The following is a 24,859-nucleotide window of genomic DNA, read 5'->3' on the forward strand; positions in this document are numbered from 1 at the left end:
AGAAAAACACTTTTTAAAGCAGAGATTCAATATTGGGGATGAGAACTAGTTCAAGCCATGAAGGAAGTTTACCCTTGCAAGTCAAGTTGATATAGAAAACTGACTAGGCATTAAAAAATCCATGAGTTTTTCTTTGAGCATAAAAAATAATGTAAATTGTTATTTTCGGGGGGAAGGGGAGCTACCGCTTTTTTATCTGCCAAATTTGGGGTGGTGATTATCACACATTTCTGTCTCTTTATAGTAATATTATATAAAATTGACAACATGGTCTGCTCTTTAATTATAGAAACAGAATAGATAATTGTGTAAAGACTTAAAAAGGAGTCAGATAACATTTCCATTTTATCATATGATGTATTATTCTCCCTTTCCACAGGTTTTGGCAGATTCTAGAAGGGCTTGTTGTGTTGTCTTGGCATGACAGGCTTCCCCTGTTTTACTGCTGTCATTGGTGAGCGTGACATGCTTCTCATGAATTCTGACTTCTGCAGAGGAGTGTAATTTGGGTCTTAGGATGGAATTTCAAGTTTTGAACTAAAAAGCTTTAAGAAAAACATCTTACCATAGTTTTCTTTAAATATAAAAATGAGGTTAAGTATTTATCTGTACTTTGAAGCAAATACCAAAGCCTATGTTGAGGAACTGTTCATGGGGTTCTCAAGGCAAGAATACTGAAGTGGTTTGCCATTCCCTTCTCCAGTGGACCACATTCTGTCAGATCTCTCCACCATGACCCGCCCATATTGGGTTGCCCCACGGGCATGGCTTAGTTTCATTGAGTTAGACAAGGCTGTGGTCCTAGTGTGATTAGATTGACTAGTTTTCTATGATTATGGTTTCAGTGTGTCTGCCCTCTGATGCCCTCTTGCAACACCTACTATCTTACTTGGGTTTCTCTTACCTTGGACGAGGGGTATCTCTTCACAGCTACTCCAGCAAAGCGCAGCCACTGCTCCTTACCTTGGACGAGGGGTATCTCCTCACCGCTGCCCTTCCTGACCTTCAACGTGGGATAACTCCTTTAGGCCCTCCTGCGCCCACGCAGCCACAGCTCCTTGGACGTGGGGTTGCTCCTCCCGGCCGCGGCCCCTGGCCTCGGGCGTGGGGGCGTGGGGTAGCTCCTCCTGGCTGCAGCCCCTGACCTCGGACACTGGGTAGCTCCTCCCGGCCGTTCCTGCGCTGTTGCAGTCTGGCACTCTTGGCCACTGCCCCTGACCTCAGACATGGGGTAACTCCTCTTGCCCACCGCCCTTCGGGCATGGGGTCCTCCTGGCTTCTGCCCCTGACCTCAGACGTGGGGTAGCTCCTCTCAGCTGTGCGCTGGTCGTCGCAGCTGCCTGCATTTAGTCATGGTGGAGAGATCTGACAGAATGTGATCCACTGGAAAAGGGAACGCCAAACCACTTCAGTATTCTTGCCTTGAGAACCCCATGAACAGTATGAAAAGGCAAAATGATAGGATACTGAAAGAGGAACTCCCCAGGTCAGTAGGTGCCCAATTTGCTACTGGAGATCAGTGGAGAAATAACTCCAGAAAGAATGAAGGGATGGAGCCAAAGCAAAAAGAATACCCAGCTGTGGATGTGACTGGTGATAGAAGCAAGGTCCGATGCTGTAAAGAGCAATATTGCATAGGAACCTAGAATGTCAGGTCCATGAATCAAGGCAAATTGGAAGTGGTCAAACAAGAGATGGCAAGAGTGAATGTCGACATTCTAGGAATCAGCGAACGGAAATGGGTGAATTTAACTCAGATGACCATTATATCTACTACTGCAGGCAGGAATCCCTCAGAAGAAATGGACTAGCCATCATGGTCAACAGAAGAGTCCGAAATGCAGTACTTGGATGCAATCTCAAAAAATGACAGAATGATCTCTGTTCATTTCCAGGGCAAACCATTCAAGTCTATGCCCCAATCAGTAATGCTGAAGAAGCTGAAGTTGAATGGTTCTATGAAGACCTATAAGACCTTTTAGAATTAATACCCAAAAAAGATGTCCTTTTCATTATAGGGGACTGGAATGCAAAAGGAGGAAGTCAAGAAACACCTGAAGTAACAGGCAAATTTGGCCTTGGAATATGGAATGAAGCAGGGCAAAGACTAATAGAGTTTTGCCAAGAAAATGCACTGGTCATAACAAACACCCTCTTCCAACAACACAAGAGAAGACTCTACACATGGGCATCACCAGATGGTCAACACCGAAATCAGATTGATTATATTCTTTGCCGTCAAAGATGGAGAAGCTCTATACAGTCAGCAAAAACAAGACCAGGAGCTGACTGTGGCTCAGATCATGAACTCCTTATTGCCAAATTCAGACTTAAATTGAAGAAAGTAGGGAAAACCACTAGACCATTCAGGTATGACCTAAATCAAATCCCTTATGTTTATAGAGTGGAAGTGAGAAATAGATTTAAGGGACTAGATCTGATAGATAGAGTGCCTGATGAACTATGGAATGAGGTTCGTGATATTGTACAGGAGACAGGGATCAAGACCATCCCCATGGAAAAGAAATGCAAAAAAGCAAAATGGCTGTCTGGGGAGGCCTTACAAATAGCTGTGAAAAGAAGAGAAGCGAAAAGCAAAGGAGAAAAGGAAAGACATAAGCATCTGAATGCAGAGTTCCAAAGAACAGCAAGAAGAGATAAGAAAGCCTTCTTCAGCGATCAATGCAAAGAAATAGAGGAAAACAACAGAATGGGAAAGACTAGAGATCTTTTCAAGAAAATTAGAGATACCAAGGGAACATTTCATGCAAAGATGGGCTCGATAAAGGACCGAAATGGTATGGACCTAACAGAAGCAGAAGATATTAAGAAGAGGTGGCAAGAATACACAGAAGAACTCTACAAAAAAGATCTTCATGACCCAGATAATCCTGATGGTGTGATCACTGACCTAGAGCCAGACGTCCTGGAATGTGAAGTCAAGTGGGCCTTAGAAAGCATCACTACGAACAAAGCTAGTGGAGGTGATAGAATTCCAGTTGAGCTCTTTCAAATCCTGAAAGATGATGCTGTGAAAGTGCTGCACTCAATATGCCAGCAAATTTGGAAAACTCAGCAGTGACCACAGGACTGGAAAAGGTCAGTTTTCATTCCAATCCCAAAGAAAGGCAATGCCAAAGAATGCTCAAACTACCGCACAATTGCACTCATCTCACACGCTAGTAAAGTAATGCTCAAAATTCTCCAAGCCAGGCTTCAGCAATATGTGAACCATGAACTTCCTGATGTTCAAGCTGGTTTTAGAAAAGGCAGAGGAACCAGAGATCAAATTGCCAGTATCTGCTGGATCATGGAAAAAGCAAGAGAGTTCCAGAAAAGCATCTATTTCTGCTTTATTGACTATGCCAAAGCCTTTGACTGTATGGATCACAATAAACTGTGGAAAATTCTGAAAGAGATGGGAATACAAGACCACCTGATTTGCCTCTTGAGAAATTTGTATGCAGGTCAGGAAGCAACAGTTAGAACTGGACATGGAACAACAGACTGGTTCCAAATAGGAAAAGGAGTACGTCAAGGCTGTATATTGTCACCCTGTTTATTTAACTTATATGCAGAGTACATCATGAGAAATGCTGGACTGGAAGAACACAAGCTGGAATCAAGATTTTCGGGAGAAATATCAGTAACCTCAGATATGCAGATGACACCACCCTTATGGCAGAAAGTGAAGAGGAACTAAAAAGCCTCTTGATGAAAGTGAAAGAGGAGAGTGAAAAAGTTGGCTTAAAGCTCAACATTCAGAAAATGAAGATCATGGCATCTGGTCCCATCTCTTCATGGGAAATAGTTGGGGAAACAGTGGAAACAGTGTCAGACTTTATTTTTCTGGGCTCCAAAATCACTACAGATGGTGACTGCAGCCATGAAATTAAAAGACGCTTACTCCTTGGAAGGAAAGTTATGACCAGCCTAGATAGCATGTTCAAAAGCAGAGGCATTACTTTGCCAAGAAAGGTCCGTGTAGTTAAGGCTATGGTTTTTCCTGTGGTCATGTATGGATGTGAGAGTTGGACTGTGAAGAAAGCTGAGCACCGAAGAATTGATGCTTTTGAACTGTGGTGTTGGAGAAGACTCTTGAGAGTCCCTTGGACTGCAAGGACATCCAACCAGTCCATTCTGAAGGAGATCAGCCCTGGGATTTCTTTGGAAGGAATGATGCTAAAGCTGAAACTCCAGTGTTTTGGCCACCTCATGTGAAGGGTTGACTCATTGGAAAAGACTCTGATGCTGGGAGGGATTGGGGGCAGGAGGAGAAGGGGACGACAGAGGATGAGATGGCTGGATGGCATCACTGACTCGACGGACGTGAGTCTGAGTGAACTCCGGGAGTTGGTGATGGACAGGGAGGCCTGGCGTGCTGCGATTCATGGGGTCGCAAAGAGTCGGACACGACTGAGCGACTGAACTGAACTGAACTGATGTTGAGGAACCACATAACATTACAGGAAAAAAATGGAAAGAACATAGTAAATGCTCATTTTCATGTTAACTTAAACATGAGATGCTTTTGTATGTTTGTTTTATATGTATACTTTTATAAGTTTTTACATTTGAATAAAACATATATAGGCATATAATATTCACAGCCAAGCTTTAAATAACTATATAATTCTGCTAATAGTACCATTTAGATCTCATAGGAATTAACTCATAAAGGACCACTTTTTAAGTCACATAGGCATTAACATTTCCCTGGAGAAGGAAATGGCAACCCACTCCAGTATTTTTGCTTGGGAAATCCCATAGATACAGGAGGCTGGCAGGCCTTCTTGGGGTCACAAAGAGTCGGACACTTCTGAAGCAACTTAGCACTGACATCTATTGATAACTAATGGGACTCATATATATATACACATCCAGGAGAGATGAAGGAGGGTTTGCCAAAGGCAGGGCAGGAAGGAGTGAGAATGATAATGAAGAGGAGAGTTTGGTATCAACTTCTCCTTCCAGGGACTAAAACTGTGAGCGCCTAAAGAGGGGCTGAAGAAGCAGCTGAGATAACTTTGATTTTATGAAGTTCTGGGTACAGGCAGAATTTTCAGATATTGGTACTAAAGAGTGACATGGTACCGAGGGGAGAAGACCACTAATATTCTTATACTTTGAGGAGCTGAAGCAGATACTATCCCGAGCATCTGAGAGGCTTTGTGGGCAGCACACCGGGCCGGACCTTGGCATGTACTTGCTGCTGCCCGCTTTGACCCCCGTGTGCTGGCGACCTGGACCAGAGCACCGGAGTTGGCGGGGCAACGTGCTGACCAGCGTCCGCCTCTACGACCCAAGGACTCCCAATGCAGGTGGCAAAGCAGCCACCTGGGTACTTAGCCAGTGGCAGACTGCTCATGTGGACGCCTGGACCAAGGGCCTCGAGGGCAATAGCAAGAGCTCAGCTGACCAGGCCGAAGAGCCCTAATTGTCTGTAAGTCGGGCCTCCAATAGCCCTAACTGGGAAGGCCAGTGAGAATGGGTGCGAGGCGGAGGTCACAGGTGGAAGGATTACAACAGGCCCAGGCCCAAGGCCCCTGTGGTCCCTGCGCCGCCACAGGCGACTCGCCACCAGAGGGCGCCCCCGCCAGCCCCGGGTTAGCCACGTACCCATGCTCGCTCTTTCCTGAAACTGGCCCCCAAGACCCTCTCCGGTTCTGGAAGCCGGTTTGCTGGAAACGGTTCGGCCCGCGAGGGTGAGCCAGACTCTGGGTCCCTGAAATATGTTTTTAAAGGTTTTGTCCCCACGATCTCCCCCTTTCGCCAGTCATGTTAAGCCGGAATCGAGCGTCTCCCTGCACCCCATCTTCCCAGTGCAATATTTAAGGGCCTCATGCAGAATTGGAAACTTGGGGGAAGGAGTTCGGGTGTTTTTTTTTTTTTTTTTTCTTTCTTTTCTTTCTCTCTCTCTCCTTGTCCCTCCTCCCCTCTCTTTTTTAAAGTAATACTTTCTTTGAAACATATAAATTGTTTATAACCATCACCAGAAGCAAGGGCGGACTGAGCAGCCTCCAAAGGGTCAGTGCACCATGATCAGGTTGTCTCTGTGTCTTTTTCATTTTGTTTTAAAAACCATAATTAGTGAGATTTTTCTTCAGCCGCCAGTGTCAGCCTTGAAGCAGAGGGCTGCAGCCCTTAGTGCTTGTAAAATAAGGAAGAATACTCAGTGTGCTGTGGTTGGGTGTTTCCCGCTTCCTTTGAGAATCTTCTTTTGTAAAAGCAAAACTCAATACTTTTTTAAAACAGAAATTTGTGGTGAAGCTGGAACCCTTCACTTGGAATATTCAGCCTAAGAACCCCATGGGACTATGAATTCACCCCAAATTTTAATTTGCCATCCAGCCAAGGTTTTAAAGAAAAACTGTTCCCTAATGAAGATTGTAATGAAAATGTAAGTACTATTTTGGAGTCGAAAATTGATGATGCAGATATCTATATAATGTACTGTATTTTTACAGTGATAGTCACTGAATGACTCTGTTCCACCCTCTTTCTGTACTCCACGTCTGTCTTCCAGACATGTCACCTGCTCTTTCTCTTGTGGTCTTTTATTTATTTATTTGGTCTTAGCTGCAGCACTCAGGATCTTTGTTGAGGCGCGTGGGTTTCTCTCTAGTTGCGGAGCCCTAGGCTCCAGAGTGTGCGGGCTTAGTTGCCCTGCGGCATGGCAGATCTTAGTTCCCAGACCAGGGATCTAACCCATGTCCCCCGCATTGGAAGGTGGATTCTTAACAGGGAAGTCCCCCTCTCCTGTGATCTCTTATTCCAATAGTTGTATTACTGCCATCAAAGGATGCCATTACTTAAGAAAAAAAGAAATATTATATATACATATATTAATGATTTAAAATTACATAGATGTCCAAGTAGAAATGTAAAGTTATAGTAAAAATTTATAGTAACTGACAAAAATAAGGAGAGGCTAGAAAAATAGTCTTAATAAGCTGTCTTTATATTTTATACCAGAGAGATTTGACAGATCAAGAGATTTTAATGTAAGCATAGTTTTAAATATTAAAGAACTAACTACTAGAAGAGCTGAAACAAAAAAGTTAAAAGTGATCACCTTTTGAAAGCCAGAGTTCAGATTGGAAAAGGTGGATTGGGGAATTCTACTTTCCATTTAAAACACCTATTATAGAATTTTATTTTTATTAACAAGTGCATATATTACTTTGTTATATGTTTAGAAAATAAAATATCCAGAATCTAGAATATGCTTAATAAATATTCCTTTCCACATCTGTGTTCTTTATATAAGTCTCTGAGCAAACATTTCTTCAAGTCAGTCCTTAGAGTTACTCCCTTGACTTCTGAGTTTTAGTTCTGTGACTCTCAAATTTTCATGTGCATTTAATCTCCTGAGGGATCTTATTGAAATGCAGATTCTGATTCAGTGGAGCTGAGGTGGGGCCTAACATTTTTTGCATTTCTAACAAGCTCCCAGGTGACAGATGCTCCTGATCTGTGAATCACATTTTGAATAGAGAGAATCTCCTGGTTATCTCCCTCCACCATCCACAAGTTGTATTTTCCTGCTTCTTTGCACGTATAGTGACTTTTGATTGGATACAGATATGATGAATGTTACCTTGTTGCATGCTGAATATTGTTACTTGTTTATTAATATGAATATTCTTGAATTTTGTTCTGGGATGCAGCTAAGTAACTTGGAAGCAGTTTGATTCTTTTGAGGTGTCTGGTGGATCCAGAGCAGTCTTTATTTAGTCTGGGGATAATTTTATTCCACTTCCGTGGTATCTCAGCTGGTAAAGAATCCACCTGCAATACAGGAGACCTGGGTTCAATCCCTTGGTTGGTAAGGGAGAAGGGAAGAGCTACCCACTCCAGTATTCTGGCCTGGAGAATTCCATGGACTGTACAGTCCATGGGGTCATAAAGAGTTGGACACGACTGAGAGACTTAAAAAAAGAAAAAAGAACTGAGACAATACTTTTTTATGTTCTCCATCACTTAGGGGGTTTTCACTCCGGCTGTTGGGAGCACAAATTATTCCTTGCCCTTTGTAAGCCCCAGGGGGGCTTCTTTTCTCTGCCTTTGGTGATTTCTTCATACACGTGCACTGATCAGTACTCAGTTGATGACTGAAGGAGAATTCTCTCCAGTCTCTGGAGTTCTTTCTCTGTGCCATTTCCTTCTGTCCTTTCCTCTGCCTTGCAAACTCTAATTGCTTAGATTTCTCAACTGTATCTCCTTAACTTAGGGGAACTGATGGCTCTTCCTGGGTTCTTCTCTTTGCAGACTGGAAATTCTAGCAGGCATTTTGTTCCCCCTCTCTCAGAGATCACTGTTCTATACTGCCTGATGTACAAGTGTCTTAAAAACATTGTGTTCCTGTATTTTTTTATTGTTATAGTTATTTTGGGCATGATATTAAATTTGGTTCGTTACTCTGTCTTGACCAAATACAGAAGTTCCTAGATTCAATTTTCTATCTCAATTGGCTTTGCTTATTTAGCTTAGCATCAAGAACCATGAAGAGTCTGAGATTTCACCCAGACTGCAGAATAACAAGTTAGTCGGCCTCTGTTTTAAAATGCTGGTAGAAGACAGGAGACTCCTGGATCAGAGACAAAGGATTTATTATTCTAGGCAGACCAAGAAACTTGAACTTCCTGTTCTTATTGGTTTCCTTTGTCCCCTAAGTCCTATGGCATGATATGAAATGATCTAGATACATAGTGTAGAGAGTGGATCTGTGGCATAGCTGAGGAATCCTGAGTCTCAGTGTTATGAAGAAGATGCTAGCCAGTTTGCTAAAATTTGTTCCAGAGGGAGAGACTTTTTAAATTATTCTTGTCACTAAAGACCTCTATTCTCTGCACAGAGGGAGACATTATCTCTTTCTTTTAAGATTGTTCGCCATACAGACATTCTTGGAAATATAGTGCAGATGAAAGTTGTCACAACACATGTTGAAGCTATGGAAAACAGTTCCTCAACACTGAGCTTTGCTAAGTGACCTGGCTGAGTGCCTTTAGTTCTGTGGTTATCTCAATTATTTTTTATTAGGTATTGAGCGATGCAGAATACCTATGCAGGATGACTTAAATAAGGGCCGGACTAGCTTTACAATGAATAGCTTTTAGGACATACACATTAATTATTTAGCGTATGCTCAATTTCAACAAATTGGATTTTTTCTAAGCATTAGAAAGCACAAAAACTACTCACTTTTTCAAGGAAAATTGCCAAGCGAGATAGGTTTCTGCATTTTTAACATTGATATTGGATCTCAGCTTTCCTGTGGGCACATATTCCCAATGTACATTCAATGCCAGCTTATTGACCTTCTTCAATAAGGTATAATAATGTTATTGAGCATGTAAAAGGATTATTTCCAATTTAAATTTTATATTTCTCATTATCAAGCTGGTTACTTGCTAAACTGGAAAGGTAAAGCTATGAGAGGTAAGTCCACTAGGTACAGTGAAGATCTCGTTCTTTTTTTGGAGAATTTCTTGGGTTTTGATAATATGGTGCATGTGATGCTGTCTGAAAGATTCTAATTATGTGAAACAAACAGTAGATATGCTACAGTTAGCCTTGGTTAAAGAAACAGACTTCCCTCATAGCTCAGTTGGTAAAGAATCTGCCTGCAGTGCAGGAGACCTGGGTTTGATCCCTGGGTTGGGAAGATCCCCTGGAGAAAGAAATGGCAACCCACTCCAGTATTCTTGCCTGGAGAATCTCATGGACAGAAGAGCCTGGCAGGCTACAATCCATGGGGTTGCAAGAGTCAGACATGACTTAGGGACTAAAGAGAGAAAGAGAGAAAGAAACAGAGCTGATAATATTGGCTATATTATTTGGCAAAATCCCATAGGAAACTAGGAGTATCAGGCAAAACTATCTTGACAATGTCATAAGCAAGTTAATAGAAGCCACTCAAAGGCTTTGTTGGCTTATAGAACAATTTAAACACATTGCATTCTCTAAGGAGGCAGGTTTTATCAGGTATTCAGATCAAACTCATGACAGGTAGAGACGCTGTGCTCATTGCATGGCTTCATGAAAGAGCAGAATGAGAAGTGCTAATATTTAATATTTATAAATGACTTCAAGTATTAGTTTGTGTCTGTCTGACTTGTAATTGGATCTAAAGTTTTTGTGGGTGGCATCAGAGAAGTCTGTAATTCCATATCAGCAGGAGCTCTTACTTTATGTGACACAAGGGGATTTTCGCAGAAGCCTGAGAATCTGCGTAAAATTTTCTGTGCACGGATGTGTTGCATTTTAGGAGGGGAGAAACTCAATAACTTTCATTAGATTCTTGAAGGATCAGTGAAGATTAACCAAGGAATAATTCAGAGATATTTAACTGGATATGTTTGTATTCTCAAAGTCATTTGGAAGGAAAATTGTACACTCAAATGTTGGGGAGACATGGTAGACTGAGCCAAGAAACAAAGGAAAAAATCAAGATTAAAAGAGAGAGAGGGGTGAGGGTAATTAAACAACAACAATAACTATAGTTAATCCGAGAAAAAACATTTTTGCATTTTTTCAGTAAAATAATTATCTGGCAAGTAGTAGAGAAGTTAGGCTGGAATTTGTTTGTTTGTTTTGTTTTGAGATGACCACCATCAAAGAAAACCATTTTAGTTGTTGATAAATTCTCCAGAAAACCTTGAGCATTCTGCTAACATATACACATGACAGGTTTCTCTCTTCACATGCCATCCTCAGCACCTTCACCATAGTTAAGCTAGTTCAGCCTCATTTCCCTTAGAATTTCTCACAGGTCAAGTTGAACAAAACCCCAAGAGAGAATCACATGGCAGAAAAACCACACAAAATCTTTCCTGAGTGATGAGCCCTACCTCTAATAGTCAAACTCTTAAATTAGTTCTAGTTTTATGCTTCTTTCAGGAAGCAGTCACTTTATGACTTCAAAATTATAGACCAAATTCTGGACATACATTTCAGACTCTGTTAGCTTAGAAACAACTGAATTATCATTTCCTCAAACTGTATTTCATATGAGAAGCATAACTTAAGAGCATGTGTTTTATTATCAGTCACAATGCAAAGCAATTTCATGTTACTAGGAAAATTGCCAAGGATGATTAAAGGCAACTTAATAATTAATTGGCTTATCAGAATCCTTTTTCTCAACATTCAGAAGCTATATATTGGCCTAATTATGTCCAGGAAGTTGATCTCAGACTATCATTATTTCTTTACTCTGTTTTAAAACATTGTTGTCAAAACCCGATTAGAGAGAGGAAAGATATAAAATGATGTGGAATTCTATTTTAAATTAGCATTATCCTGGTTTGTACCCTAGGTCTCCTTTCTAATATCCTGCCTCAGGACCTTAGGACATGCTTTTCTGTTGGCTACATAATCACTTTCAGCAGTTTGCTCCAAAATTTTCTCCTTAAAGGTGTTTTCTTAGTTACTCTGAAAAATATTAATCTGTATTATCTCAGATTTAATTATTTAAAATATTACCTATGTTTTTCTCTCCTCCATGGTGCTTTATTTTTTTTCAGAGCACTTGCCTGTTGTATTCCAGATCTATTTTTTTGTGTATTCTTCCCTGGAATGAAAGGAAACTCAGCAAAGGCAGCTTTGCTATTAAATCTCTTGCTTCCAGAATGGTGCCCAGAACACCGAAGTTTCTGATTATTTATTGGGAGAATAAACATGTAGATTTTTATGTAAATATTTTGGAATAGTTTCTTTAGATGGATTGTACAGTTGTCCTTCAACTGTACCAGAAATAATGAAACTTCTTTGACTGTGTTAAATACAGAGTATATTGCCTTGCTCTAGGAGCAGTTTCTAAAAGGTTAAATTTTATGCTTAGCACTTACTAGAAGGAAGAGCTGAATATCAATAGCATAATCTTAGTTGTCATGCATGAGTGCTAAGTCACTTCAGTCATGTCCGAATCTTTGCAGCCCAATGGACTATAGTCCACCAGGCTCCTCTGTCCATGGAATTCTCCAGGCAAGCATACTGGAGGGGTTGCCATGCCATCCTCCAAAGGATCTTCCCAACCCAGGGATCGAACCTGAGTCTCTTATGTCTCCTGCATTGGCAGGCAGATTCTTTACCACTAGCACCACCTGGGAAGCCTTTATAAAATATAATTAGTCGTTTCTTAACTTAGTACTTTAAAATTTTATCTTTTGGGTTTTAAATGGTCTTTCCCCCCCTATTATCTTGCATGGAGATGTGGCATCCTGACCTATCACTAGGAAAGATTAAGGATCAAATATCTGACTTACCTATTTATCATTTTACCCCACATAATCCCAAAATCAAGATAAGATCCATACAAAGAGTATGGAAGAAATTAGAATTCATACAAAATGTGAGGGAAAAGATGGTGTGAGTGGCTAAAAGTGAAAGTTACTGCAGTTGTTCATTATTTATATCATTTGATTACAGAAATTCAATAGCTAAATTTAGGATTCAAGATTTTAATCAACTCAACTTAGGTGCTTAAAATTTATATTCCACCTACATCTTTCTGGTGGTCTGTTTCACTTTTGTTCTTAAATATCACATTTTGTGATAATTTTTAAATTACTTCAGGGCTTACTTGAAATGCATAGGGCACAGAGTCAACTAAAAAAAAAAAAAAATTGTGAGCTTCATTTTTAGAAGAGCCATACATGTAACTCTGTATTGCATCTTTTAGTATTCATGGTGATAGTTGTAGATTAATTTATTATCATCTCAATGTAGAAAATGAACCAATATCTTTACAATATAGAGTCAAAATCATTTTACAGCTATTTTTAATCTAAAAGTCTCAATGTTGAACAGAGATTTTCTTATTATCAACCTTTGTCCTTCTTTTTGATGAAATGGGATAAAATTTGAAAGAAGATAATTGAGGAAACAGTTAAAAATGAGTTAGAAGTACTGATCCAAATGGTCTTAGCCTACTATCAAGGTTTGCTGCTGAAATTTTTTCCATTACCTGTCATCAAGGAGATGAGAAGTATGGGCCCTATAAATTATGTTGCAGAGCAATTGCAGTAGAAAAATGGCAGCCATTATTTTATCAAATTACTTTTCATCTACAAGACTGCTCTCCTTGCTGCTGCGCTATTGTAAATTAGGTGGTAATGTTTGAGAGAGAGTTGTTACTTAGTTTCTAATCTCTACTGCTATCAGTGACAAAATAACTTTGTCTTTTAAATAAATCTCAGACCCCTCTGAGTACTTTGTGGTTTGGGCTCCTGTTCTTATTTGGTGCTAATACATTCTCATGATAAAAAAAAAAAATTAAAGCAATATTTTATTTCATTAGTATCATGGGGCTGTGAGTTAGCTAAGAAATGTTATTAACTTGATCAATGATTAATTTAACATATAGTACTTAAATTTCTTGATATTCCAACTTTCAACTGCAGTTTCTTCATTGAGCTAAAATTGTAACTTCTGACATAGACTTCTGTATGTTTCAGTATTTTTCACAAATGTTATTCAGCTATGGATGGGGTTGTGGTTTGGCAGAAAAAAACTCCTAATATATGTTTAGGGCCTATGATATGTTATTTGTTTTATCTTTCTGGTGCCTACAGTTCAGTACCTTGTAGATACCTGGTAAACTGTAAGTATGATTACATGAATTTTATAGAAAAACTTCCACCAAATCATACAACTTCAAAAAAGAAGAATCAAGACTGGTCAGAATCTAAAGATGTGTTCTAATACTACCCCATATTATTCACACACTGTTTTTTTTTTTTTTTTAATTGGAAACTATGGGAAAGGCAGGAATAATTATACTTATTTAGCCTGGCGGGCTGCTGTCTGTGGGGTCGCACAGAGTCAGACATGACTGAAGCGACTTAGCAGCAGCAGCAGTATGAAGAGAAGAGGATTGAACATGTCTTCAAGAAGGTGTAATGTTTAGGAGGCAAGATGATGCATAGAAACAGTCCTGAAACTGTAGTTTTGGAACTCAAATCTGTGATTTAGGCTCTAAATAGCCATATGGGTCAACAAATAATTTAACTAGAAAGAGATCCCATTTCCTTCTAGCAAATGAAGGAGTTGGTTTTGGTATTTTAAGTTCTCTTCCATGCCTTACTTACTTTGATTCTGTGATGTTGATAGGTTATATTGCCTTAACTATCTTGTTAAAGCAAAAGGAATACCCAGCTGTGGATGTGACTGGTGATAGAAGCAAGGTCCAATGCTGTAAAGAGCAATATTGCATAGGAACCTGGAATGTCAGGTCCATGAATCAAGGCAAATTGGAAGTGGTCAAACAAGAGATGGCAAGAGTGAATGTCGACATTCTAGGAATCAGCGAACTGAAATGGACTGGAAAGGGTGAATTTAACTCAGATGACCATTATATCTACTACTGCAGGCAGGAATCTCTCAGAAGAAATGGACTAGCCATCATGGTCAACAGAAGAGTCCAGAATGCAGTACTTGGATGCAATCTCAAAAACGACAGAATGATCTCTGTTCATTTCCAAGGCAAACCATTCAATATCACAGTAATCCAAGTCTATGCCCCAATCAGTAATGCTGAAGAAGCTGAAGTTGAACGGTTCTATGAAGACCTACAAGACCTTTTAGAACTAACACCCAAAAAAGATGTCCTTTTCATTATAGGGGACTGGAATGCAAAAGTAGGAAGTCAAGAAACACCTGAAGTAACAGGCAAATTTGGCCTTAGGATACAGAATGAAGCAGGGCAAAGACTAATAGAGTTTTGCCAAGAAAATGCAGTGGTCATAACAAACACCCTCTTCCAACAAAACAAGAGAAGACTCTACACATGAACATCACCAGATGGTCAACACCGAAATCAGATTGATTATATTCTTTGCAGCCAAAGATGGAGAAGCTCTATACAGTCAGCAAAAACAAGACCAGGAGCTGACTGTGGCTCAGACCATGAACTCCTTATTGCCAAATTCAGACTTAAATTGAAGAAAGTAGGGAAAACCACTAGACCATTCAGGTATAACCTAAATCAAATCCCTTATGATTATACAGTGGAAGTGAGAAATAGATTTAAGGGCCTAGATCTGATAGATAGAGTGCCTGATGAACTATGGAATGAGGTTCATGACATTGTACAGGAGACAGGGATCAAGACCATTCCCATAGAAAAGAAATGCAAAAAAAGCAAAATGGCTGTCTGGGGAGGCCTTGCAAATAGCTGTGAAAAGAAGAGAAGCGAAAAGCAAAGGAGAATAGGAAAGATATAAACATCTGAATGCAGAGTTCCAAAGAACAGCAAGAAGAGATAAGAAAGCCTTCTTCAGCGATCAATGCAAAGAAATAGAGGAAAACAACAGAATGGGAAAGACTAGGGATCTCTTCAAGAAAATCAGAGATACCAAAGGAACATTTCATGCAAAGATGAGCTTGATAAAGGACCGAAATGGTATGGACCTAACAGAAGCAGAAGATATTAAGAAGAGGTGGCAAGAATACACAGAAGAACTCTACAAAAAAGATCTTCATGACCCAGATAATCATGATGGTGTGCTCACATCCTGGAATGTGAAGTCAAGTGAGCCTTAGAAAACATCACTATGAACAAAGCTAGTGGAGGTGATGGAATTCCAGTTGAGCTAATCCAAATCCTGAAAGATGATGCTGTGAAAGTGCTGCACTCAATATGCCAGCAAATTTGGAAAACTCAGCAGTGGCTACAGGACTGGAAAAGGTCAGTTTTCATTCCAATCCCAAAGAAAGGCAATGCCAAAGAATGCTCAAACTACCGCACAATTGCACTCATCTCACATGCTAGTAAAGTAATGCTCAAAATTCTCCAGGCCAGTCTCAGCAATATGTGAACTGTGAACTTCCTGATGTTCAAGCTGGTTTTAGAAAAGGCAGAGGAACCAGAGATCAAATTGCCAACATCCGCTGGATCATGGAAAAAGCAAGAGAGTTCCAGAAAAGCATCTATTTCTGCTTTATTGACTATGCCAAAGCCTTTGACTGTATGGATCACAATAAACTGTGGAAAATTCTGAAAGAGATGGGAATACAAGACCACCTGATTTGCCTCTTGAGAAATTTGTATGCAGGTCAGGAAGCAACAGTTAGAACTGGACATGGAACAACAGACTGGTTCCAAATAGGAAAAGGAGTACGTCAAGGCTGTATATTGTCACCCTGTTTATTTAACTTATATGCAGAGTACATCATGAGAAACGCTGGACTGGAAGAAGCACAAGCTGGAATCAAGATTGCCGGGAGAAATATCAATAACCTCAGATATGCAGATGACACCACCCTTATGGCAGAAAGTGAAGAGGAACTCAAAAGCCTCTTGATGAAAGTGAAAGTGGAGAGAAAAAGTTGGCTTAAAGCTCAACATCCAGATAACGAAGATCATGGCATCTGGTCCCATCACTTCATGGGAAATAGATGGGGAAACAGTGGAAACAGTGTCAGACTTTATTTTTCTGGGCTCCAAAATCACTGCAGATGGTGACTGCAGCCATGAAATTAAAAGGCGCTTACTCCTTGGAAGGAAAGTTATGACCAACCTAGATAGCATATTGAAAAGCAGAGACATTACTTTGCCAAGAAAGGTCCGTCTAGTCAAGGCTATGGTTTTTCCTGTGGTCATGTATGGATGTGAGAGTTGTACTGTGAAGAAGGCTGAGCACCGAAGAATTGATTCCTTTGAACTGTGGTGTTGGAGAAGACTCTTGAGAGACCCTTGGACTGCAAGGAGATCCAACCAGTCCATTCTGAAGGAGATCAGCCCTGGGATTTCTTTGGAAGGAATGATGCTAAAGCTGAAACTCCAGTGTTTTGGCCACCTCATGCGAAGGGTTGACTCATTGGAAAAGACTCTGATGCTGGGAGGTATTGGAGGCAGGAGGAGAAGGGGATGACAGAGGATGAGATGGCTGGATGGCATCACTGACTCAATGGACGTGAGTCTGAGTGAACTCTGGGAGTTGGTGATGCACAGGGAGGCCTGACGTGCTGTGATTCATGGGGTCGCAAAGAGTAGGACACGACTGAGCAACTCATCTGATCTGATCTGATCTAACTATGTTGATTTTTAAATGAAGAGAGAAAATTCCTTAGAATGAGTTTATGAAGGCACAAAGGGAATTCTTGTGTACTTAAAAAAAGTTGTAATCAGAGGCCATGGAAACACAATCTTTAGGATTTTTAAAAATGAAGGACCTACTTTATTGGAGTATCTTGAGAGTGAAAAAAAATCACACATCAACAATTAAGTTTCTGAGTCCTTTCTGTGTGCAAAGCACTATGGTGTAAGATATAACGACCTTCAGGAAAACTTTGATCTAGTAAGGGAGGTACATGTGTAAACATTAATAGAGTATAGTATTTGTACAATACTCTACAATAGGATCTAATCATACTATAGTTGTCAAAGGAATGATTTAGAAACCCAACAACAGTTCAGAATAGCTCTCTGTTTACTTATTTGCTTAAACCACATGAAAGGCATTACATAACCTAAAGCAATACTTTAAATATTTCCTTTGTCACCCATCCATTTTTCTCACACAATCTCAGCTCTGTGCCTCTTTCTCTCCAAGTTTTGCCAAATCACACCCCTGCACACCTTATGTCTTTTCTCTTCTTTTTCCCCATTCTCTCTTATGTACTGATTTTGAAAGAAAAGATCCAGAGGAACCAATCTGGCAGGAGAAAATCAGTCTCTGAAAGCAGAGAAGGAAAAGAAACCAAGCCAGCAAACATGGGAATCCTCCTACCAGGGTCTTTAATAGTTACAGCTTGATTTTTCTGGCTTGCTTCCCTCCCCTTCCCTTTTCTTCCTTTTCTCTTTGGTATATAACTTCTTCCTGTGGGGAATACTGTCAGGGAGTTTCTAAGGCTTACCAGGTGGCCACAGTGATAGATGGGCTCAAGCACTGGCCATCAAACTCCCTCGTTCCCCTGACAAAATGAGCGGTTCAAGGACATACACGTGTCCAAAATCGGGTCAGTCAAATGCCCTCCTGGAGATTGGTTGTGGACTCTTTCTTCCTCTGTGTATCACTAGCTATAAGGGTCATAGTGTAGAATTGCTAGCATTCATTTTCCTTCATTTCCTTGGTTGAATTTGATAGGTTGCTTGGAAAATGAAGCTGACCAAGGAGGAGGGCAGAACTGAAAATGGGGAGGAAAATACATGGCTTGGCAGCATGAGCCTGAGGGTCTAACAGTGTCTGAGGCTGATGTGCCCCTGAATTCTCCAGTCACATGAATTAATAAATCCCACAGTTTTTTTTTTTTTTTTTCTTTTCAGCTAGTTTAAGCTGATTTTCCCCCCCTTAAAATGGAAGGAGCTCTGTATAATGCACATCTTCAGCAGTCTTTGTGGGAATATTCACATGAATAATTATTGTCCAGTAATACTTTCCATGAATTAGTCTTTATTAGTCCAGAGCATCTAAATATTTTTGTATCTCAAGTTCCCATCCTACTTGCTTAGGGCTCTATTTACTTTCAGTGTCTCTTCCCCCTTTTCTTATGTTGAGATTATATATAATACATATCTCTCAGGTTCCTCTGTAGAAGCTGTGAAGTAGACCCCACCTTAGTTCATTGTGGTGTCTTCTTCCAGACCTTGGGACTGAGGAATGGTTAACATCTCAAAGAGCAAACTGTTGTTCTTGGTATTTAATTCCTGGTAGCTCAGCTGGTAAAGAACCCACCTGCAGTGCAGGAGACCCCGGTTTGATTCCTGGGTTAGGAAGATCCCCTGGAGAAGGAATAGGCTACCCACTCCAATATTCTTGGGAATTCCTGGTGGCTCAAAAGGTAAAGAATATGCCTGCAATGTGGGAGACCTGGGCTGAGAGGATTCCCTGGAGGAGAGCATGCAACTTACTCCAGTATTCTTTCCTGGAGAATCCCATGGCCAGAGGAGCCTGGCCAACTGCAGTCCATAGGGTCACAGAGTTGGACACGACTAAGCAGCTAATCTCAGCACCTCATGACCAGTATTTTAACTCTAGACGTGAAAAGGAACATGGGAAAGCTGTCTTTGAATAGAACCAGAAACAAGGCTTCTAGTCCAATCACATTAGATCTGTAATCCCCTGTGAGAGGATGGTGTTATAACTATATCCTTCCTATGTAAGACCCATTCTAATTTACTAGAACCAAATTAAGAGGCTCAATCTTAACCAAGGTTCCCTGGCTTATTCTGGAGGGCTTACTGACCATTGTCAGAAGAATCAGCCTATCTCCACCTACTGAGATCTCATCTGTTAAGATTCATCTTCAAGGGAAAGAGATATACCTTCTGTACTTCCAGCTTCCAAGACCACCCAGAAAGTGTCATGTCTGAGCTTCATTAGTCTGCTGGCTAGAGATCAGCTAATTATCTCAATTCTTACTAGATTCACTGTTCAGAGTTAATGTTTTTAGCTTGAGTTTCTGGAAGATTTGTGATGCCACTGTGTAAAATAGAAAATATAAGAGATGGTGTAACCTATTTTGGGGGCTGAGACAGGGATAATGTTATCTTGGGGTGTGTGGATTGTAAGTTTTCAGATAGGTGTGCATGTGGGAATACCATGCCAGGGCTGGAAAGGCTGGCCTGAAATTTAGTAGAGAGGCTCTAAATTTCAGTGAAGAGAGTGAGGGAAACTGCTGGGGGAGAGATGCTCACAAGAGGAGGAGAGCTTCAGATGAGCTTCACTGTGATGACAGCCGGTGATCCTCAGACCAGGGTACAAAGAGATTTTCTAAGGGGTACACTGGTGGGTCATTTTAGGGGGACCATTTCCCAGAGAATGGCCTTCCCAGGTGATGCTAGTGGTAAAGAATCCCCTAGCCAATGCAGGAGATGCAGGAGGTGACGGTTCTATCCCTGGGTGGGGAAGATCCCCTGGAGAAGGAAATGGCAACCCACTCCAGTATTCTTGGCTGGGAAATCCCATGGACGGAGGAGCCTGGCAAGCTACAGTCCATGGGGTCACAAAGAGTCAGACATGACTGAGTGACTGAGCATGCAAGAATGTACTATTTTCAAAAACTGATTTACCTCAGAAGTTATCTGAGGTGGATATTCCCTTTGTGACCTCCTCTTCCACAAAACCTCTCTGCCCAAATTATAAAAGAAAAACCTACCTTCACCCACCAGGAATCTTATTATGAGACTTGACCTTGGGACTTCAAAGCCAGTAGAGCCACAGGCAGAGGGACCATTCAGTGAGTCCTCTAATCAAGACATGGTACAAAAAAAAAAAAAAGACATGGTACATTTCCCCTTCTCATTAAGCTGTATAGGCCCAACAAAGTTCCGTTTTCATATTTATAATTTTACTTTCTATTTAATATTGATATACTTTTTTATATTTATGTTCACCTTTTAAATTTATATGTTATTTTGTTCATTTTAAATCAATACTAATTTTAATGAATTATTAATTCAAAGAAAATGTATAGCCTTGTGTTCATAGAATACTAAAATTCCTATATTTTGTTGTAGAGAACTATAATAAGGTGATAGTGAACAACTTTCAAGTATAAAAATGTATATAAAGATCAAAAGCTGTGGGGACACAGGAGGAGAAATATGAAATTCTAGGAAAAGAAAGAATTTTCCCTAGGACCCACAAACAAAAATATTTGAACTACTTGAGCATTGTTGATGCAAGTGACTGGTATATATTTGACATTAATGTGAGCAGTGTCCTAGTGACAAATGTTTGACAGGAAGCCACGTGCTTAGATTCTTATACTCTAACTGGCTTCTTAGAATCTATTTTAGAGCCTTAATTTATGCATTTATTCTTTTGTAGCTCCTTTGGGACTTCCCTTGGGAAAAACTCAGGAATATCAATGGTCATCTCGTTCAATCACTTTAGATCCTAAATAATCTTTTCAACCCTCTGAAAAAGTTCTTCATCTTTCCTTCTGCCTGTTCTTTTGTCCTTTCCTCCACTCTTTTCCTTCTTTGCATGGATACACTTATAAAATGAAAGTTTTTATACCAAGGGTTTATGATAAATGCTGAGGGTGTAACTCGTGAAGAAAATAAGTTCCTGACTTCTCTGAGCCTACAGTCTAGTGGAAAATACAGACAATGAAATAAGCATTTTTGTAAAGTGCAAGGGCTATAACCAGGACTATATAGGATATTATTCTGCTTCCCTGGTGGCTCTCTTGGTAAAGAGTCTGCCTGCAATGTGGCAGTCCCTAGGTCAGAAAGATTCCCTGGAGAAGGAAATGGCAACCCACTCCAGTGTTCTTGCCTAGAGAATTCCATGGACAGAGGAGCCTGGTGGGTTATGTCCATTAGGTCACAAAGAGTCGGACACAGCTGAGTGACTAACACTTTCACCTGTCAAGTTCACACACTATTTTGTTTTTTCTTCCCCAGCCCTGTTCTCTCGAGGATCAAGAGAGATAAACTTCTAGGGCTCATAGAACCTATATTCTATTTAAAAGGTAGAGACAGAGTAAACAAACAATAGAGGAAATGAGTAGGCTAAATTTCAGATAATAACGAATGCTATGTAGAAAAACAGGATGATTCAGTCATTCATTATTAAAATTTAATGAGTGCTTAGTATTTTCTTTGCCCTGGTCTAAGTGCTGGAGATACAGACAAGACAAGACATTGTCTCTTTTCTCATGGAGCTTACATTTATTTCTGTCAGGGGAAAGAAAGAATACATAAGCAAGAATGTATAATAGGATCTCAGATAGTGATAAGGATTATAAAATGAAATAACAAAAGAAAAAGGGAAAGAGTGTGGAGAAGTCTGTTTTTGATAGATGGTGGTGGGGAAATGACAAATGAGCCAAATTCTGCATGAAGTAACTTATGCAAATATCTGGGAAAATATTTGTTCCAGGTAGAGGAGGCTGCAAGTGAAAAGATTATGAGGCCAGGAACATGCATCACATGTTGAAGGAACAGCAAGCAGGCAGCATGGCTGGAGCAGAGAGAAGCACTGACAGCAGTTGAGGATGGAGGGAGCCAGAGGCCACCACAAAGCTTTGCAGACCATGGTGAAGAGGATTTTGTTCTAAATGTGATCAGAAGCGACTGTAGAATTTGAACAAAGAGTGGGGTGTTCTGGTTTATGTTTTCAAAAGATCACATGATTTTGTTTCTTTTGTTAGTGTTTATGAGCTTGATGATGACTTCAGCATGTTTCATCTGATAAGGATATTTGAGCTGGATACCAAAGCTGCTATCTGAAGGATGAGAAGAACTTACCCGATGTTGAGGGGAAATTATTGTGTGGTATATAAAGACACTAATGAGAGCTGAAATCTGAAGATGAGTGAAGCATGTTCTCTTCATAGGTCTGGGAAACATTCATTCGGTCTGAAGTCCAGAGTACAAAGGCAGAACTATGAAAGAGGAGGCTGAAAATGTTTAGTGAAGGAGTTTGGATTCTGTTCTAAAGGCAGTGGAATGTTTTGAAGACTTTTAAGTAGGGGAATACAGGGCAGTTCTATACTTTGAATGGTTTGCTTAGGCTGTTGGAGAGGCACTGGAGATGGGAGATCAGGTAGGAAGAAGCTGCAAAAGTAACTCAGGTGGAGGGGTGGACTATAATCATACTTTATGTGAACATTTCTTGGAGCTATTAATATTCTCTTAATTTTGGAGTGCTGTGCTTGTTGAATAGGTCTTGCCCATACAGAGTCAAACTACCATCTTGGAACTTCCATACAGGACAAATTTAATTCTGTTTTTATATGGAAGTCCTTCCTATTTTTAAGGCAGTCATTCGTGTCTTTTTTCCCTTTATTTCCATCCATCATGTGGGAATTTTTTTCTTGTGGTTGAATGTCCCAAATTTCTTTAGTTCATGAGAATTGAGTATTCCCCACATGACACAACTCTTTTTTCCTTCTCAATATTTTGTTCATTTTTATCTTGATCAATTCTTGTTGGCTAGCAACCCTCTCAGACTGTGCAACCCTACTTTTATCAGCATAGTAAAAAGAGCAATTATTTCTTCCCTTTTTATGATCATATATTCTACAAATATTTACTGTCCTCAAAAGCAATAAAATAAGTTCTAAAATTTTTTTCTAGTGCTTGTACAATACCACTGACCCTGCAGTCAACCAAAATCTCATTTTCATTTCAGTTATGTTACCATTAAACATGAGTTTGGAGGAGGAAATGTCAAGCCACTCTGGTATTCTTGCCTGGATAATCCCATAGGTGGACAGAGGAGCCTGGCAAGCTACAGTCCATGGGGATCGTAATGAGTTGGACATGACCGAGCCATTGAGCACACTGCAAAGATGAGTTTGGCTGTATGATAACATAGATGCAGGGGACCAGAGTGGAAATAGGGTATCCAAAGGCTTTTATATTAATCAGATGAGAGAAGATGGAAGCTTTATCCAGGGTATTAACAATAGAAATAGAGAAAGAGTGGTAAAATTCTAGATAAAATTTGAAGGAAAATCCACTCAATATTTTGCATCCTTTGAAAAATGTACATAATCAATGACATCAAGAGTCTGTCTTTGCTATATTGTCTCAAACGACTGGCTCATATTCAGTCCCTACCACATGGGAGAAGGAAATGGCAACCCACTCCAGTATTCTTGCCTGGAGAATCCCACGGACAGAGGAGCCTGGTGGGCTGCTATCCATAGGGTTGCACAGAGTTGGAGATGACTGAAGTGACTTAGCATGCATGCATGCATTGGAGAAGGAAATGGCAACCCACTCCAGTATTCTTGCCTGGAGAATCCCAGGGACAGAGGAGCCTGGTGGGCTGCTGTCTATGGGGTCACACAGAGTCGGATATGACTGAAGTGACTTAGCAGCAGCAGCAGCAGTACATGGTTAAAGTTGAAACCTTTAAATTTGTGCATATTTTACATGCCCATGAACAGAATGTGTCAGAATAATTGACTCCTGTGATAGGTTGCAAGTATGTAACTTTAAAATACCAGGCATATGCTTTATATTTTGGTTTGTTTCACCTTTGTTTTATTGATCTAAAATGTGTCATGAGACTTTTACTGTCACCTTCAAATTTCATTAAATCACTCATAATAGACGACATTGACAAAGGGGCTGGTTATGCTTTATGTTTTTTATAGGATTCATAGGAAATGTCATCATGATTATGTCTTCTTGCTAAAAGGGATTTTCAAGAACTGCTTCACATTTATAGAGAAGATGACAGCCCCCTTCCATCTGAAACTTAACCTCTCAACTCCATGCCTATGAATCCTGTTGCGTTTGCTCCACAGATACTCATTTCTTTAACTCAGGTTTCGGTGTTCTGTCTGTAAGTCCTGGTGAGACAATGTCAGCTTGTCTTGTGCCCATACGCACTGAATGATAGCTTTACTATTTTTGAATGGTAGCAGAGTGAGAGGTCATTCTACCTGGCCATGCTGCCAACTGAAATGCTTAGTGTGTTTTCAAATCTTGGGTTATTAGAGCCAAAGAAACTTCATAAATCAGTTCATCTGTTCTCTTATAGATGTGGAAAATGAGAGTAGAATAGCTAAGAAGAAACTTCTTTTCTTTTCTCTTTTTAACCATTATTACAGACAAGAAGGTGTACATTAAAAAAAAAGCCATTATCTGGGGTTGAAGAGTGAATACTTTAATAAGAAATATTGTCAAAATATGACTGCAGTCATTCTAGGGTCAAAATCGTGGTGTTAGAAATATGGTGTGCAAAATTACCTTCAGAGAAACAGCCTGAGGGGCCCCTAAGAGATGTGTCTCTCACAGTTGGATATGTCTCTATCTTAACCTCAGCAACGATCGTATTAAAGAGAGAGGAAAGTAGTGCCTTGTTTCTTCTTGGAGGGCAAATCATTTGAGTTACAATTATTTTTAAAGGGCTATCCTATTAATAACAATTAATAAAACTTTGGGGGA

The 24,859-nt window shown here is 40.2% G+C and overlaps 1 long non-coding RNA gene across 2 annotated transcripts in view; it reads left to right on the forward strand.

Moving 5' to 3' along the window:
* The window catches only part of LOC147374241 (uncharacterized), a 43,872-nt gene extending 20,844 nt beyond the window's left edge, over positions 1–23,028 (forward strand). The window contains exons 1-2 of one of the 2 annotated variants that reach the window (XR_015163225.1): positions 5,673–6,400; positions 21,837–23,028. This is a non-coding gene — a long non-coding RNA (uncharacterized LOC147374241). Of the gene's footprint in view, positions 1–5,672; positions 6,401–21,836 lie in introns of those variants that run through there. The other variant, XR_015163224.1, reaches the window with a different exon arrangement.
* Positions 23,029–24,859: the final 1,831 nt, after the last annotated feature.

This window comes from Bos grunniens, chromosome 4 (genome assembly GCF_055505025.1).
Source record: "Bos grunniens cultivar Pamir isolate PY7600 chromosome 4, Bosgru_T2T1.0, whole genome shotgun sequence".
Taxonomy (NCBI): Eukaryota; Metazoa; Chordata; class Mammalia; order Artiodactyla; family Bovidae; genus Bos; species Bos grunniens.